The sequence below is a fragment of the Apium graveolens genome, chromosome 8 (genome assembly GCF_009905375.1).
Source record: "Apium graveolens cultivar Ventura chromosome 8, ASM990537v1, whole genome shotgun sequence".
In the NCBI taxonomy this organism is placed as follows: Eukaryota; Viridiplantae; Streptophyta; class Magnoliopsida; order Apiales; family Apiaceae; genus Apium; species Apium graveolens.
The window spans coordinates 32,037,855-32,057,595 of NC_133654.1; the positions used below are offsets into that span (position 1 = coordinate 32,037,855).

Sequence of the window (19,741 nt, forward strand, 5' to 3'; positions counted from 1 at the left end):
GAACTTGTTGCCCCGACACGAATAACTTAGGATGTAGCTTCCTATCGTGCCACCTCTTCACCTTTTCCTTGTACATTTTGTTATTCTCGTACGCTTGAAGTCAGAATTCATCAAGTTCATTAAGCTGAAGCATTCTTTTCTTACCAGCTGCATCTAAATCCAGGTTCAACTTTTTCAACGCCCAGTAGGCCTTATGCTCAAGCTCCGCAGGTAAATGACATCCCTTACCGTACACTAACTGAAACGGGGACATACCAAGTGGATTTTTGTATGTTGTTCTGTAAGCCCAAACAGCTTCATCGAGCTTTAAGGACCAATCCTTCCTTGACGGACAAACAACCTTCTCTAGAATGCGCTTGATCTCTCTGTTAGACACTTCCGCTTGACCATTTGTTTGCGGATGATAAGCAGTAGCAACTCGATGATTCACATTATAACGTTGTGTGACGCCCTCAATCTCGGGGTTAGGAAATGAGGACTCACACCCCTCTAATCTACTAATTAAATATGCATAAACCCCGATTAACTACTAACATGATCAACAGGATAAAGTATGAGACAAGATTACAACTACCAATCATAGAATATAACTTACAAACCCAAAATATTATTGAATAATCCATATCGATTCCGGCTGGGAACCGATAGATAACCCATTGTATCTTTAAACACCTCTTACTAGGCGCGAGCTCACTCATAACTTGTACTACCTGCTCTGGCAACTGGAAGCCCTCAACACGGTAGGGACCACCAGGTACGCTCTTACGAGCAGTGCGCCTAAGCCTGGCCATCTTCTTGCTTAACTGCCATGGTTAGATTAAGACAAAACAATGAGTATAAAACTCAACAAGTAACTATATAGCAGTTCTACAATATCAAATCTCAATATACTTTGAATAAACTAGGGCATTCTACTCTGGCTAATCTAGGTGGCAGATTTCCGTATATTCATTTTTTTTATTTTCTTTGGGATAAGGAAAGGTATCCGAAGAATAGTTGGGCTTTCAAGAAACAAGGCTCGAAACAGGATGAAAGCCAACATTCAGCACAAACCATTATAGGATCAAAATAGATCTTTCGATAGAGGAAAGCAACAGTATTTCAAGATATAGAATCATTCATATGATCAATAATTTCAGGAATCAGGGTTCTGAGCTTTAAGCTCCACAATAACATAATCAACTCTTTGCAAAACAATATAAACCATTTTCATTTCCAAAAATCCATTTACTGAACAAAAGTTTCAGTTCCCTTTTAAATAATCATTTAGAACCCTTGATTGGATCACTTATCTTTCCATTTCATTATATACGGGTGATCAGCCCGTATCGACCTCCATTCCGGTCTTTAAGGTACCATTCGGCATATTTTCAGCCTTAAATTGGACTAGTCCCACTAGCCTCTTACCATGACTGGACTAGTCCCACTAGCCTCTTACGACTCAATCCAATCCATCAGGAATTCATTCGGAAAACCTTGAGTTGGAAAAAAAACAAATAGGTTTTCTAAAATTCATTTTATCATTACCAAGCCTTTGAAATCATTCGGACTCTTTCAAGTCGAAACTCATTCTTCATTCAGATTTAAATAAAACAAAGTTCAGGGAGTGAATCAAAGATACACTAGGAACAATTTTCAAGAATTCTGTATCAAGGATAACAAGACACTAAACTAGAAGGATAAACATTGATTTAGAGATCAATAGGGTGATCAAAAGAAACAGAATATCATTAAACAAGGTTAACCAAGATAATTAAAGGTTCAATATGATCATGGCATTATAGGTAACTTGAACAGAAAGGTTAGGTTATCAATGAGTAAAATTAATAGGCTTATCAATAACAGGTTATCAAGAACAAAGGGTACTTCAAATCAATATCAGGGTTTCATAAAGCAAGGGTTTCATACTTTAACAGTTCAATACTCTACATGGTATGAACAACATTTCCTTTATAATCATTTACACAAGTAATCAGAGTTACTTGCCTGAAATTGCTTTCATGAGGGTTGAACTACTGCCACCTAATATACTTTTCCCTTTCCTAGCCCGAATGCCCTCACGCTCCGATTCTACAATAAAAACCAAAACCTTAATTAGTTTCCCAACTCTCGTTCCCGGAACGATCACACTATACGATAACTCGATTATATTCTTGACTCGAACTATACGAGTATAGCTTATACAAATAAGCACACAGCACATAGCACAATTCTTTCTCGTAGTTTTTATATCCTTATATACCTAGCAATCAAAGCATACTCGCTTGACCTAGGCTATTTCTCAAATCACACTAACACGACTCTTTTACGAGTACTAGACCTTATTTAAACCAAACATTTACGTGCATACTATCGCTTATATTAATCAACTTAATTACCTTTTCCTTTGTTCCTTAATTCGAACCACACATACAAAAACACATCCACATATATTCATTTTCAATCTCATATAAGCAAGCACAACTAATACAATTCACAAGGATCATTTAGCGCTTAAAATTCATCCCTTTTTAACCAAAAACTCCGAATCTTACTTAGCCATTAAATCAACTTAATTTCGCCTTTTTATTCCTAAGAATCCATTCGAGTTTTTTTTTTCTTTCCATAAATCGACATACAAGGCAATACATCACATTCTCTACCTATTTTAGTTTTTAACAAGATCATTCCATACAACATCTAACTCATTCAACCAACATGCATTTGCTCAATCAATAATTAACCCCCTTTTATCTTGTTTTCATTCGGCAAAAACATGGTTTTCAACTCAAAGACTAATCATTTAACATGCACTAATTGATCTTCTTTAAAACTATCATGCAATCACATATAAGCCACATAAACTTAGTATTCAACAAGATTAACCCACAAAAACCGATTCCCTCTTCTTTATTAACAAAAGCCGAAGCAAAAGTCCACAAAACCCGAAGCAAAGATTCACATGCAACCTCAATTTTTGATTTTTCTAAGCACAATCATATGCACACATTCATTTACAATCAAACGAATCATTTAATCAAACACCCACTCGATTTTTATCAAAGAAGCCAAAAACCCTTTTCCAAATTTTCAAGAAATCTTAACATGCATGCATCATTTCAAGTTTATAAATTACAACTTTTATTAACAACTATCCACTATTGATTTCATGGTCAAAAATCAACTTTATCACTTTAAGAACATAAACCCATTCGGTTATATAGAAAAACACCACATGCATCTACGAAAATTTAAGTGTACTTTGTGTAGAGTTCAGTTTTCACATCACAACTCACCACCGGTTCACCGGAGTTCATCACCGGTGGCGGTGGCTTCACGGTGGTGCCCTCATTCGAGGGTGTCCAACCACGAAACCCCCGATTTCCGTCAATTACGCAAAATAACTAACATGCACATCTTTCTATCATTTGTTTGCAAAGAATCAAGCTTTAAACAAGATAACATCAATCAACAACAAGAGGAACCATGTGGTTCTCGGGTGAACACACACACCGAACACACACAACACCCACACATCGACATGCAAGCTTAATCACACACATGCAAACACTTCTACCTACAAATAAGTGTTTAACAAGAAGATTTAGGGATGATTGGTGTGTTTGATCAAAGAAAAGAGAGGAATACCGAGAGAAATCAAAGAGAGAGAGAGAGTTGCCGAGAGAGAGAGAGAGTGAGAGTGAGAGTTCGGGAGAGAAAGAGAGAAAGGAGAGAAGAGAAAGTGAGAGCACAAAAAGAAAAAAAAGAAAGAAAGGTGGATTATATATAGCACTTAGAAACAAGGGCAATCTAGTAATTTACCAACTTCCTTTTAATCACTCATTCCTTTTCTTTTTACTTAAATGCGATAAAATTCAAATACAAAATATATCTCTCTCGGAAAGTCAAGAATTATTGAAAATAACATTTTTAACGCGTAGGTCTCGAAATTAGCTTTTCATCCATTACTCATAATAAGAATTTGAGCGAGCGGTTGATTTTATATGAATTTCGCAAACTTGCCTTAATAAATACCTTTTCCACATAAAATCAATTTAAAAATGCCAAGACCCACAATTAAATTCACTTATCATTTTTAAAAAAGTCTCTAAGACCTCTACGAAGATAACAGAACAAATCCCATGTTTTTATCCATCTCAGATGATTTTATAAAAATGCACGAAGGTTAAATAAACCCTTATGTAAATCACATAATTCCTTTAAAATTCACAGAAATTAATACAGAACATATAATCATGCACACAGTCAAGCAATCACACGCATATAGTCACATAACGACTCAGGTTTGATCATAGAATCTATCCCTCTTTAATCTTTATTCCCTTTTTACGCGTACCGGGTCACGTTCAGCCTGACGGCCCGACGCTCAGCGTTTCGAATACGCTTCTCATTACCTTTGCCAATCAACACGTCTCTTAAGACGAAATACTTCTTTCATTTACTTCACATATAGTTCACATTTTATATTATTTAATTTTCATACTAGGATGGGTTCCGTTCTACCTGACGGCCCGAAACCACAGCTTGACTTTTAAGCTGACTCTTTAAATTGGAACGTTTTTATCCACGCTCTTTAACTCTAGTATTCAGATAAGACAAATAATCACCACTTAATCACATAATCTTATCACATAACACATACTTTACTTTCTTAATTACGACGCAAAATTCTCGGTCGTTACAATCTACCCTCCTTAAAAGGATTCTGTCCCCAGAATCTAATCTAAGCAAATAGATGGGGATACTTTTCTTTCATTTCGCTTTCTAATTCCCAAGTCGATTCCTCGACTAGTGGATTTCTCCACAACACTCTAACTAGAGGTACAACTTTATTTCTAAGCATCCTTTCTTTTCGATCCAAAATTCGCACTGGTTGTTCCACATAGGATAAATCTGGTTGGATTTCTACTGGTTCCAACTCGATCACATGACTCGCATCAGCATTATACTTCTTCAGGAGAGATACATGAAATACATTGTGCAGATGTTGCATTTGCGGCGGTAGCGCTAATTCATACGCCACTTTCCCAACTTGTCGCAATACTTCAAATGGTCCAATGTACCTTGGACTTAGCTTTCCTTTCTTTCCAAATCAAGTTAAACCTTTCCAAGGAGATATCTTCAACAAGACCTTATCTCCTGTTTTGAATTGCACATCTTTCCGCTCTTGATTCGCGTACTTTGCCTGTCGGTCTTGAGCTGCAATTAATCTCTTTTGCATCATTTCAACTTTTTCCTTCGTTTGCTGCACTAGCTCGGGGCCAATTAACTTGCGCTCACCAACTTCGTCCCAATAAGTAGGGGATCTACACTTTCTTCCATACAACGCTTCATAAGGCGGCATGCCAATACTTGCGTGATAACTGTTGTTGTTGGAAAACTCAATTAAGGGCAAATGATCGTCCCAATTTCCTTTGAAATCTATTGCGCAGGTTCGCAACATATCCTCAATTGTCTGAATTGTCCTTTCACTTTGTCCATCTGTCTGCGGATGATATGCCGTACTCATTTTCAATTTCATTCCCAAATGATCGTGGAATTGTCGCCAAAATCTTGAATTAAACCTTGGATCTCTATCAGACATGATAGATACAGGAACTCCGTGACGCATCATGATTTCATCCAGATACATTTTGACCAGCTTCTCTAATGAAAACCTTTCGTTTATCGGCAAGAAATGTGCTGACTTTGTCAGTCGATCAATTACCACCCAAATCGTATCATGATTAGACTTGGTTTTAGGTAATCCTACCACGAAATCCATGGCGATATGCTCCCATTTCCATTCAGGTATGTCCAGTGGCTGAAGCAATCCACTTGGCCTTTGATGTTCCGCTTTAACTCTTTGGCACGTGTAACATTTGCTTATCCATTCTGCAATTTCCTTTTTCATGTTTGGCCACCAAAAATTTTCTTTCAAATCCCGGTACATCTTCGTACTTCCAGGGTGAATTGAAAATCTCAAGTTATGCGCTTCTTGCAAAATCTCGTGCTTTAGTTCCACAACATCAGGTATCCAAATATGTGAGTTAACACGGTATATCCCTTTTCCATCCTTTTGAGCTTTAATTTCTTCTCCCGTCAACTTATTCCTTTCGCGATTCATCACTTGCTCTTGACATCATCTAATCTTTTCCAAAATTTCAGGTTGAAACAGCATTGCATAAATGGCTTCACCTCCACATTCTGGAGTCTGCACCATTATTTCCATCTTTTCAAAGTCCTTGATTAATTCTTCTGATGACGTTAACATATTCAACTTTTCCTTTCGACTTAAAGCATCAGCTACCACATTTGCCTTTCCAGGATGATAGTTTATCGCACAATCATAATCTTTGATCAATTCCAACCACCTTCTTTGTCGCATATTCAGTTCTTTCTGAGTAAAGATATACTTTAAGCTCTTATGGTCCGTATAAATCTCGCACTTTTCCCCGTACAAATAATGCCTCCAAATCTTGAGGGCAAACACTATTGCTGCCAATTCCAAATCGTGCGTTGGATACTTTTGCTCGTGCGGTTTGAGTTGCCTTGACACGTATGCTATCACCTTCCCGTGTTGCATTAGCACGCATCCAAGTCCTTTATAGGAAGCATCACTGAATATCACAAATTCACCTTTATCATCTGGTAATACCAACACAGGGGCGGTTACCAATCTCTTCTTTAACTCTTGGAAACTTTCCTTACACTTTTCTGTCCAAACAAACTTCTCATTCTTCCTCGTCAATTTTGTCAATGGAACTGCGATCTTTGAGAAATCTTGCACAAATCTTCTATAGTATCCGGCTAATCCCAGAAAACTTCTGACTTCCGTCAGAGTCTTGGGTCTTTCCCAATTCATTACAGCTTCTATCTTGGCTGGGTCCACTTTAATTCCTTCTTTATTAACTACATGTCCAAGAAATTGCACTTCTTTTAGCCAAAATTCACACTTTGAAAACTTTGCATACAGCTTCTCTTTTCGCAGAATTTCCAAGGAAATCCTCAAATGCTCCTTATGATCTTCCTCCGTTTTGGAATAAATAAGTATATCGTCAATAAACACAATCACAAACTTGTCCAAATACTGCTTGAACACTCTGTTCATAAGATCCATAAATGCAGCTGGCGCATTCGTCAAGCCAAATGCCATCACCAAAAACTCATAATGTCCGTATCTTGTTCGGAACGCTGTCTTGGGTATATCTTCCGCTTTGATCTTTAGTTGATGATACCCAGATCTTAAATCAATCTTTGAAAAGCACGAAGCTCCTTTTAATTGGTCAAACAAGTCATCGATCCGCGGTAGAGGGTACTTATTCTTGATCGTCAACTTATTCAGTTCACGGTAATCGATACACAATCGCATACTTCCATCCTTCTTCTTTACAAACAACACCGGTGCGCCCCACGGGGATACACTCGGTCGGATTACTCCTTTGTCCAACAACTCTTGCAACTGAGCTGCCAATTCCTTCATTTCAACTAGCGCCATGCGATAGGGAGCTTTCGACACTGGTTCCGTACCAGGAGCCAATTCAATCGTAAACTCGATCTCTCTGTCTGGAGGTAGTCCAGGCAATTCGTCAGGAAACACGTCCGGAAAATCTCTTACTACCGGAATATCGTTGATCCTTACAGATTCTTTCTCCACATCCACGACATGAGCCAAATAAACTTCGCATCCTTGTCACATTAATCTTCTCGCCTCAATAACCGTTAGAAATTTCTTCTCTTGCTTCTTTCCCTTAAATATCACTTCTTCACCATCCTTGGTTTTTAACTTCACTTTCTTACTTTTACACTCTATTTGCGCCTCATGATTTGACAACCAATCCATTCCTAGAATAACCTCAAATTCTCCTAACTTAAAAGGAATTAAGTCAGCAGAAAAATGCCGACCTTCTATAGACACATCACAATCGGGACAAATCTTATTAACAAGAACTTTCTCTTGATTTGCTACCTCTATAATCAAATTAGGCTCTAGAGGGTACGCAACACAATTTAACTTATCAAGAATGCTTTCAGAAATAAAAGATCTGGTCGCTCCAGAATCCATCAAAACTTTTACTTCTACTGAGTTTAAGACAAGCATACCTGCTACCACATCCACATCTTGCACCGCATCTTTCATTGACATGTTAAAGGTCCTAGCTCTGGGTTGAGCTGATGGTGCTGGGAGAGACGGCGGTCCAGCAATTCTGAGAACATTAGCCTTCTGCACAGGCTCCTTGCAATTTCTAGCCATATGGCCTACCTTGCCACACTTGAAACAAGCCAAATCAGGCTTCCTTATTTCATTTGAACATTCCGAAGAATAATGCCCCTTCTGGTTGCACTTAAAACATGTTATATCCAGCTTATTACACCTCCCCGGGTGTTTCTTTCCACAGTTCCTGCATTCTTGCATCTGGGGCCTGCTATCCTTTCCCGGTTGTCCAGCTTTCTGGAAACGGTTCTTTTGAGCTCCATTCCCGGGTCTAAACTTCTGAAACTTTTTGTTCTGACCTCCACCATTCTTTCCAAACTTTCCTCTGAACTTTGAACTTCCTTGCTCTTGCTCAGAGCTTTCAAACTTCCTCTTTCTTCCTTCATTTTCTCTTCGAGCAGCTTACCGCTCACCTTCCACTATCATTGCCTTTTGAACCAAGGCAGCATAGTTCTTGATCTCCAACATTGCTATTTGACTCCTAATCCACGGCTTAAGTCCCTGCTGGAACCTCTTAGCCTTCTTTGCTTCAGTATTCACGTACTCTGGCACGAACCTCGCCAACTCCGAAAACTTCACCTCATATTCTCCTACCGACATTTCCCCCTGTCTAAGATCCAAAAATTTCATCTCCAACTGATCTTGCATATAACTTGGCAAATATTTTTCCAGAAACATCTCAGTAAACTTCTCCCAAGATAAGTCCTTGCCTTCCAACAACGCCTTAGAAGATTCCCACCAGAAACTTGCTTCATCCCTCAAGTAATAACTTGCGTACTGAGCTTTCTTATCGTCCTTAACTTCGGCTAGCTCAAAGGCTTTTTCCATCTCTCTCAACCACGACTGTGCTTTAATCGGATCTGGCAAACCTAAGAACTCTGGAGGGTGAACAGATTAAAAGTGCTTGAAATTTCCAACTTTTGGGGTCACAGGTTGTTGCAAAAGCTGAGCAAGTCTGCTCATCAAAGTGGTTTCTGGGTTTATTTCTGGATCTTGGGTGGGAATTTCTTCTTCTTGGTGATCTGGTGAGTTGGCCATTTCTTACAAACCTGATTGAGCAATTATTTAGCAATATGATAGCATGGCATACATACACAACAATTTTTATGAAATCTCTTTTGTGGGTTTTAAGTTTTACCCAATTTGCACATGCAATCCTATTATTACATAATTCTCATATCAGTGTTGTTTTATCATGGCACAGAATAGGGTTTTACGGTCTTTAGACATGGTTGTACAAAAAAAAACATGGCATTGAGAACAGTTTATAAGATAAACAAGGTGCATAAAGGAAAGCAAGATAATAGATTTATTTAAATCAAGGGTTACATAGGAAATATTCTGGATTTTAAGGTTCTGAAACAAGGTACAATAAATAGCAGGGTTAAACAGAGGAAAAACTGGAAAACATCCCCCTATCTACCCCTAACTTCCAACTACTACTATTACTACACTGGTCTGAAATACAACAAGATAAATGAAAAAGGGATCCCGGTATCTGACCAAGTATCCCAAAGCCTATCGGCGCTGAAAACAACAACAACAATCTACGGGCTCAACCAACAGTCCCGTCTAATCATCTAGGATCTTTCTCAACACAACCAACATCCAGCGAATGATGTTATGCAGCCTCCGGGCCTCAGCATCAGCATCACTAGTGGATGGTCCCTCATCCAATCTCCTCCTGGCAACCTGCTCCACCATCTTCACTCGAACTCGCCACTCATCATCCATAACAGAAGCACTCTGCCTAGACTCCCTGGCTAGTCTATCCACCAAAGCTCCTAACTCAGGAATGCGGGAGTACACAAAGTCTCGGTCCTGGGCTAACTTGCCACCAATACTGACAGGAACAATCTTAGGCATCTCCGACTCTGGCTCAGGGGCAGGGGTCTCTGAATCAAGCCTCAAGGGTGAAATCTGCATGGGGATCTCACTACTCTCAGAAGGGTCCTCCTCTGGGTCTGAACTAACATATACAGGCTCCTCTGGAGATGGTGGAATAGGGTCCACGGGGGTACCAGTCAAGCTAATCTCAGAGTCTGAGTCACTACCACTACTAGGATCCTGAGAGAAAACATAAAACAGCAACCAAGAAACAATGTTAGGGTCAAATAAAGCTTCCAGCTAACTCACACCCTAACTATAGTTTCTGCTTTACCAATCAAACACTTTCCTTAGACTATACCTAATAGTCTAACTCAGCTCTACATGAGTCGAACTCTCTCGCGATATAGATATATTCCCAAAATACCCCTTTTTAAAACCTAACTTGTCTCAGGGACTAGATCCTGTAGCTCTGATACCAACTTGTGACGCCCTCAATCTCGGGGTTAGGAAATGAGGACTCACACCCCTCTAATCTACTAATTAAATATGCATAAACCCCGATTAACTACTAACAGGATCAACAGGATAAAGTATGAGACAAGATTACAACTACCAATCATAGAATATAACTTACAAACCCAAAATATTATTGAATAATCCATATCGATTCCGGCTGGGAACCGACAGATAACCCATTGTATCTTTAAACACCTCTTACTAGGCGCGAGCTCACTCATAACCTGTACTACCTGCTCTGGCAACTGGAAGCCCTCAACACGGTAGGGACCACCAGGTACGCTCTTACGAGCAGTGCGCCTAAGCCTGGCCATCTTCTTGCTTAACTGCCATGGTTAGATTAAGATAAAACAATGAGTATAAAACTCAGCAAGTAACTATATAGCAGTTCTACAATATCAAATCTCAATATACTTTGAATAAACTAGGGCATTCTACTCTGGCTAATCTAGGTGGCAGATTTCCGTATATTCATTTTTTTTGTTTTCTTTGGGATAAGGAAAGGTATCCGAAGAATAGTTGGGCTTTCAAGAAACAAGGCTCGAAATAGGATGAAAGCCGACATTCAGCACAAACCATTATAGGATCAAAATAGATCTTTCGATAGAGGAAAGCAACAGTATTTCAAGATATAGAATCGTTCATATGATCAATAATTTCAGGAATCAGGGTTCTGAGCTTTAAGCTCCACAATAACATAATCAACTCTTTTCAAAACAATATAAACCATTTTCATTTCCAAAAATCCATTTACTGAACAAAAGTTTCAGTTCCCTTTTAAATAATCATTTAGAACCCTTGATTGGATCACTTATCTTTCCATTTCATTATATACGGGTGATCAGCCCGTATCGACCTCCATTCCGGTCTTTAAGGTACCATTCGGCATAATTTCAGCCTTAAATTGGACTAGTCCCACTAGCCTCTTACCATGACTGGACTAGTCCCACTAGCCTCTTACGTCTCAATCCAATCCATCAGGAATTCATTCGGAAAACCTTGAGTTGGAAAAAAAATAAATAGGTTTTCTAAAATTCATTTTATCATTACCAAGCCTTTGAAATCATATTCAGATTTAAATAAAACAAAGTTCAGGGAGTGAATCAAAGATACACTAGGAACAATTCTCAAGAATTCTGTATCAAGGATAACAAGACACTAAACTAGAAGGATAAACATTGATTTAGAGATCAATAGGGTGATCAAAAGAAACAGAATATCATTAAACAAGGTTAACCAAGATAATTAAAGGTTCAATATGATCATGGCATTATAGGTAACTTGAACAGAAAGGTTAGGTTATCAATGAGTGAAATCAATAGGCTTATCAATAACAGGTTATCAAGAACAAAGGGTACTTCAAATCAATATCAGGGTTTCATAAAGCAAGGGTTTCATACTTTAACAGTTCAATACTCTACATGGTATGAACAACATTTCCTTTATAATCATTTACACAAGTAATCAGAGTTACTTGCCTGAAATTGCTTTCCTGAGGGTTGAACTACTGCCACCTAATATACTTTTCCCTTTCCTAGCCCGAATGCCCTCACGCTCCGATTCTACAATAAAAACCAAAACCTTAATTAGATTCCCAACTCTCGTTCCCGGAACGATCACACTATACGATAACTCGATTATATTCTTGACTCGAACTATACGAGTATAGCTTATACAAATAAGCACACAGCACATAGCACATATCACAATTCTTTCTCGTAGTTTTTATATCCTTATATACCTAGCAATCAAAGCGTACTCGCTTGACCTAGGCTATTTCTCAAATCACACTAACACAACTCTTTTACGAGTACTAGACCTTATTTAAACCAAACATTTACGTGCATACTATCGCTTATATTAATCAACTTAATTACCTTTTCCTTTGTTCCTTAATTCGAACCACACATACAAAAACACATCCACATATATTCATTTTCAATCTCATATAAGCAAGCACAACTAATGCAATTCACAAGGATCATTTAGCGCTTAAAATTCATCCCTTTTTAACCAAAAACTCTGAATCTTACCTAGCCATTAAATCAACTTAATTTCGCCTTTTTATTCCTAAGAATCCATTCGAGTTTTTTTTTCCCATAAATCGACATACAAGGCAATACATCACATTCTCTACCTATTTTAGTTTTTAACAAGATCATTCCATACAACATCTAACTCATTCAACCAACATGCATTTGCTCAATCAATAATTAACCCCCTTTTATCTTGTTTTCATTCGGCAAAAATATGGTTTTCAACTCAAAGACTAATCATTTAACATGCACTAATTGATCTTCTTTAAAACTATCATGCAATCACATTTAAGCCACATAAACTTAGTATTCAACAAGATTAACCCACAAAAACCGATTCCCTCTTCTTTATTAACAAAAGCCGAAGCAAAAGTCCACAAAACCCGAAGCAAAGATTCACATGCAACCTCAATTTTTGATTTTTCTAAGCACAATCATATGCACACATTCATTTACAATCAAAGGAATCATTTAATCAAACACCCACTCGATTTTTATCAAAGAAGCCAAAAACCCTTTTCCAAATTTTCAAGAAATCTTAACATGCATGCATCATTTCAAGTTTATAAATTACAACTTTTATTAACAACTATCCACTATTGATTTCATGGTCAAAAATCAACTTTATCACTTTAAGAACATAAACCCATTCGGTTATATAGAAAAACACCACATGCATCTACGAAAATTTAAGTGTACTTTGTGTAGAGTTCAGTTTTCACATCACAACTCACCACCGGTTCACCGGAGTTCATCACCGGTGGCGGTGGCTTCACGGTGGTGCCCTCATTCGAGGGTGTCCAACCACGAAACCCCCGATTTCCGTCAATTACGCAAAATAACTAACGTGCACATCTTTTCTATCATTTGTTTGCAAAGAATCAAGCTTTAAACAAGATAACATCAATCAACAACAAGAGGAACCATGTGGTTCTCGGGTGAACACACACACCGAACACACACAACACCCACACATCGACATGCAAGCTTAATCACACACATGCAAACACTTCTACCTACAAATAAGTGTTTAACAAGAAGATTTAGGGATGATTGGTGTGTTTGATTAAAGAAAAGAGAGGAATACCGAGAGAAATCAAAGAGAGAGAGAGAGAGTTGCCGAGAGAGAGAGAGAGTGAGAGTGAGAGTTCGGGAGAGAAAGAGAGAAAGGAGAGAAGAGAAAGTGAGAGCACAAAAAGAAAGAAAAGAAAGAAAGGTGGATTATATATAGCACTTAGAAACAAGGGCAATCTAGTAATTTACCAACTTCCTTTTAATCACTCATTCCTTTTCTTTTTACTTAAAAGCGATAAAATTCAAATACAAAATATATCTCTCTCGGAAAGTCGAGAATTATTGAAAATAACATTTTTAACGCGTAGGTCTCGAAATTAGCTTTTCATCCATTACTCATAATAAGAATTTGAGCGAGCGGTTGATTTTATATGAATTTCGCAAACTTGCCTTAATAAATACCTTTTCCACATAAAATCAATTTAAAAATGCCAAGACCCACAATTAAATTCACTTATCATTTTTAAAAAAAGTCTCTAAGACCTCTACGAAGATAACAGAACAAATCCCATGTTTTTATCCATCTCAGATGATTTTATAAAAATGCACGAAGGTTAAATAAACCCTTATGTAAATCACATAATTCCTTTAAAATTCACAGAAATTAATACAGAACATATAATCATGCACACAGTCAAGCAATCACACGCATATAGTCACATAACGACTCAGGTCTGATCATAGAATCTATCCCTCTTTAATCTTTATTCCCTTTTTACGCGTACCGGGTCACGTTCAGCCTGACGGCCCGACGCTCAGCGTTTCGAATACGCTTCTCATTACCTTTGCCAATCAACACGTCTCTTAAGACGAAATACTTCTTTCATTTACTTCACATATAGTTCACATTTTATATTATTTAATTTTCATACTAGGACGGGTTCCGTTCTACCTGACGGCCCGAAACCACAGCTTGACTTTTAAGCTGACTCTTTAAATTGGAACGTTTTTATCCACGCTCTTTAACTCTAGTATTCAGATAAGATAAATAATCACCACTTAATCACATAATCTCATCACATAACACATACTTTACTTTCTTAATTATGACACAAAATTCTCGGTCGTTACACGCTGCATCATAGAAGTGAACTTACAGCTACAGAAATGCGACCCTTCATCACTTATGATTACCCGAGGTGTTCCAAACCTTGTGAAAATCTGCTTATGAAGAAAGTTCAGCACTGCCTTTGCATCATTTGTCGGTAGAGCTTTGACTTCTACCCATTTTGAGACATAATCGACTGCCAGCAAGATGTACTGATTATTGCAGGATGAGACAAAAGGCCCCATGAAATCGATTCCCCAAACATCAAAGACCTCGACTTCAAGCATCACATTTAACGGCATCTCATCCTTTCTCGACAAATTTCCCACTATTTGGCAACGATCACACCTTAAAACAAACTGATGAGCATCCTTAAACAAAATAGGCCAGAAAAAACCTGCTTGCAGAATACGAGCTGCCGTCTTCTCACCACCATAGTGTCCACCATAAACTGTGGAGTGGCAGTCTCGTAATATCCCCTCCGTCTCACAGAACGGAATACATCTCCTGATGATCTGGTCAGCTCCCTATCTAAACAAATATGGTTCATCCCACATATACCACTTCACCTCATGCAGAAACTTCTTCTTTTGAGCTGAGGTCAAATTAGGAGGCATTATATTGCTGACAAGATAGTTTACAATATCTGCAAACCATGGCTCTTCCTCCTGAACTGCGAACAACTGCTCATCCGGAAAAGATTCGTTGATCAATGTCTTATCTTGTGAAGCAGACTAGGGATTCTCCAACCTAGAGAGATGGTCAGCTACTTGATTCTCAGTACCTTTTCGATCTTTGATCTCTAACTCAAATTCCTGAAGTAAGAGCACCCAACGAATGAGTCTCGGCTTTGAATCCTTCTTGGAAACCAAATAGCGAATGGCCGCATGATCAGTAAATACTGTCACTTTCATCCCAAGCAGATAAGATCGAAATTTCTCGAAACCAAAGACTATAGCCAAGAGCTCCTTCTCTGTAGTGGTGTAGTTCATTTGGGCCCCATTTAAGGTCTTACTCGCATAGTAGACCGCATGAAAGAGATTATTCTTGCGCTACCCCAGAATTGCACCTACCGCATAATCACTCGCATCACACATCATCTCAAATGGCTCTGTCCAATCTGGTGCTGTAATAACTGGTGTAGTGATCAAACTCTTCTTGAGAGTCTCGAATGCTGCCAGACATTCATCATCAAATTTGAAAGGCACATCTTTCTCAAGCAAATTGCACAACAGCTTAGATATCTTCGAAAAGTCCTTGATGAACCGCCGATAAAAACCCGCATGACCAAGAAAACTACGGATTCCTTTCACAGAAATAGGTGGTGGAAGATTTTCAATGACTCCCACCTTGGACTTGTCCACCTCCAGACCCTTGCTAGAGACCTTATGCCCAAGAATAATGCCTTCACGCACCATAAAATGACATTTCTCCCAATTGAGCACCAAATTAGTTTCCACGCACCTTTTGAGTTCGGCACGAAGATTATTCAAACATTCATCATACGAATGTCCAAAGACGGAGAAGTCGTCCATGAACACCTCGACATTATTTCCAATCATGTCAGAAAAATATAGCCATCATACATCTCTGAAAAGTGGCCGGGGCGCCACATAACCCAAACGAAACTCTGCGAAAAGCAAACGTGCCAAATGGACAAGTGAAGGTAGTCTTTTCCTGATCCTCTGGTGCAATACAAATCTGATTATACCCTGAATAGCCATCCAGAAGACAATAATACTCATGACCAGCCAACCTGTCAAGCATTTGATCAATGAATGGAAGAGGGAAGTGATCCTTCCTCGTGGCTTTGTTCAACTTTCGATAATCTATGCATACTCTCCATCCTATAACTGTTCGAGTGGGGATGAACTCATTCTTCGCATTTGCTACCACAGTGATACCTCCTTTCTTAGGCACACATTGTACGGGGCTCACCCAAGAACTGTCAGAAATAGGATAAATGATGCCTGCATCGAGCCATTTCAGAATTTCTTTCTTCACTACCTCCTTCATGATAGGATTAAGTCTGCACTGCTGTTCAACAGTCGGCTTACTACCTTCCTCTAGCAGAATTTTATGCATACAATATGAAGGGCTGATCCCCTTGATGTCTGCTATGGTCCATCCAATAGCTGATTTGAATTCTCTCAAAATCCTTAAGAGCTTGTCTTCCTCACTACCTTAAAGGTCAGATGCAATAATAACAGGTAAAGTAGATGCATCACCTAAAAAAGCATACCTCAAGTGTTCAGGTAATGGCTTGAGCTCCAAGGTAGGTGCTTCCTCTATTGATGGTTTGAGCTTTCCTTCAGCATTCTTGAGGTCAGAAGTACCAAGAGATTCAAACGGCATGTCCAGCTTTCGCTTCCAGGGGGAAGCATTCAAATATTGTAATTGCTCGTTGCCATCTTCATCATCACTGTCAAAATCCCCCACTAAGGCCTTTTCCAATGCATCAAACATTTGCATGCGATCGAGTTCTGAAGTAACCGCAGAATCAATCACATCCACTTTTAAGCACTCCTCATCTTCTGTAGGGAATTTCATGGCCTTGAACACGTTGAAGGTCACATCCTGATCTTGTACCCGCATAGTAAGTTCACCTTTCTGCACATCTATCAAGGTATGACCAGTAGCCAATAAAGGTCTTCCCAAGATTATGAGAATCTTCTTATCTTCCTCAAAATCCAGAATAACAAAATCTGCAGGAAAGAAGAGCTTATCCACCTTGACTAGCACATCCTCCACTATGCCCCTTGGGTAAGTAATAGAACGATCAGCCAATTGTAGAGACATGTATGTGGGTTTTGGATCAGGTAAATCCAACTTTTTAAAGATCGACAACGGCATCAGATTGATGCTTGCTCCCAAATCACAAAGGCACTTGTCAAAAGTCAACTTGCCAATGGTGCAAGGAATGGTGAAGCTACCTGGATCTTTAAGCTTTGGAGGTAACTTTTGCTGCAGAACAGCGTTGCATTCTTCCGTTAGAGCAAGTAACCGAATTCTAAAGAAAAATCATTATGACCCAATTTTTTCTGAAAAATTCGACAGGCTGGTTCGCTTAAAGAAAATCCTTTCTAAAATTCCAATAACTAGAAAAAGAACTTTACCCCCTTTTTAAATTATATATAAAATGTTAAATATTACCCGTTCACATTTTTTCTTTTTCTTATCCTTTTAATGGTTTCAGTACCTGCGGGATTATTAACAGCGCGGGAATCGAGTGTTTATATGATTCTTTGATAGATTAATAGATCACTTCGGAATGGCATGTGTGAGTTGTTTATTTCAAGAATAGGTTCACCTTCCTTGAAAGAATACTTTTCATAAACTTCGCATAACTAGGCATTTGCTCCAGAGCCTCAGTGAAAGGTATATTGATGTGAAGTTTCTTGAACACCTCCAGAAACTTACCGAACTGTTTATCCAGCTTTTGTTGCTGCAATCTCTTAGAGAAAGGTGGTGGAGGATAGAGCTGTTTCTCCCCTGTATTACCCTCAGGCAGAGTGTGTTCAACAGTAGTCTTCCTTGGTTCCGCCGCTTTCTCCTTTTGCTTAGCTTCTTCATCCCTAATTTCAGCTTCTCCTTTTTTTGCCTTTTCAGCATCAGCAACTTTCCCAGACCTTAATGTAATAGCCTTGACTTGCTCTTTAGCTTCCTTTCTGCCTGGTACTTCCGTGTCACTGGGGAGTGTGCCAGGTTGACGATTTAGCACTGCATTGGCTATTTGACCGATTTGATTTTCCATGGTCTTGATAGCAACCGCCTGACTCTTGCATAACAGTTTAAGTTCATCAAAATCAGCACTAGTAGGTGCAACTGCACTTCCCTGTTGAGGGTATGATTGCCTTTGAGCATACTGCTGTGGTTGCTGGAATCCAGGTGGATTAAACTGTTTACTCACACCTTGCTGATATGGTGGCTAAATAGCATTCTGATTATTACCCCAGCTGAAATTTGGATGATTTCTGTTGTTAGGATGATAAGTAGCTGACACAGGCTGCTGTTGTCGCTGATAATTATTCACATACTAAACAGATTCGTTGACAAGAGAACACTGATCCGTAGCATGAGAACCTGCACAAAGCTCACAAACCATAGCTATTTGATTAACTCCATATGTAGCTAGAGAATCAACCTTCATCGACAGCGCTTGGAACTGTGCTGCAATAGCGGTGGCTGCATCGACTTCCAGAATACCTGCTACCTTCCCATGCATCATCCTCTGAGTTGGGTTTTGATGCTCATTTGCAGCCATAGTCTCGATAAGATTATAAGCCTCAGTATAGCTTTTGGCCCATAAGGCGCCTCCAGCTGCTACATCGAGCATGGGCCGAGATTGGGCCCCCAAACCATTATAGAAACCAGTGATCACCATCCAATCGGGCATTCCATGATGTGGACACTTTCTCAACATTTCCTTGTAACGTTCCCAAGCTTCGCACATAGATTCTGTAGGTTGCTGCGCAAACTGAGTAAGAGCACTCCTCATAGCAGCAGTCTTTGCCATCGGATAAAACTTCACCAGAAACTTTTGCGCAAGATCTTGCCAAGTAGTGATGGACCCAGCTGGTTCAGAATATAACCAGTCCTTAGCTTTGTCCCTCAGTGAGAATGGGAAAAGCCTCAGCTTGATAGCCTCATCAGTCACTCCATTATACTTGAAAGTGCTGCAGATCTCGACAAAATTCCTTATGTGCATGTTGGGGTCTTCAGTTACAGCTCCTCCAAAAGAAACAGAATTTTGTACCATCTGAATAGTGCCCAGCTTGATTTCAAAGGTGTTAGCTTGAATAGCCGGATGAAGAATGCTTGACTGAATGTCATCAATTTTAGGCCGAGAAAAGTCCATAAGAGCTGGATCAGCCTGAACAATACGATCACCCATGTTTACTGGTTCTTTCTGCTCAGTTCCTGAATCCGAATCTTCAAAATCTATCTTCTCCGGAATATCAAGAACTTCGTCTGTCTCCTCAGCTGTATCTAAAGTCCTCTTGCGAGTACGAGAACGAGTTTGCATAAACGCTCGCGTAAGTA

The 19,741-nt window shown here is 39.1% G+C and overlaps 1 non-coding gene across 1 annotated transcript; it reads left to right on the forward strand.

Moving 5' to 3' along the window:
• The first annotated feature begins 19,092 nt into the window (after window positions 1-19,092).
• On the forward strand, window positions 19,093-19,199 carry LOC141681327 (small nucleolar RNA R71). Its single transcript, XR_012558768.1, has one exon. It is a non-coding gene; the product is annotated as a small nucleolar RNA R71 (small nucleolar RNA).
• The last annotated feature ends 542 nt before the right edge of the window (window positions 19,200-19,741 follow it).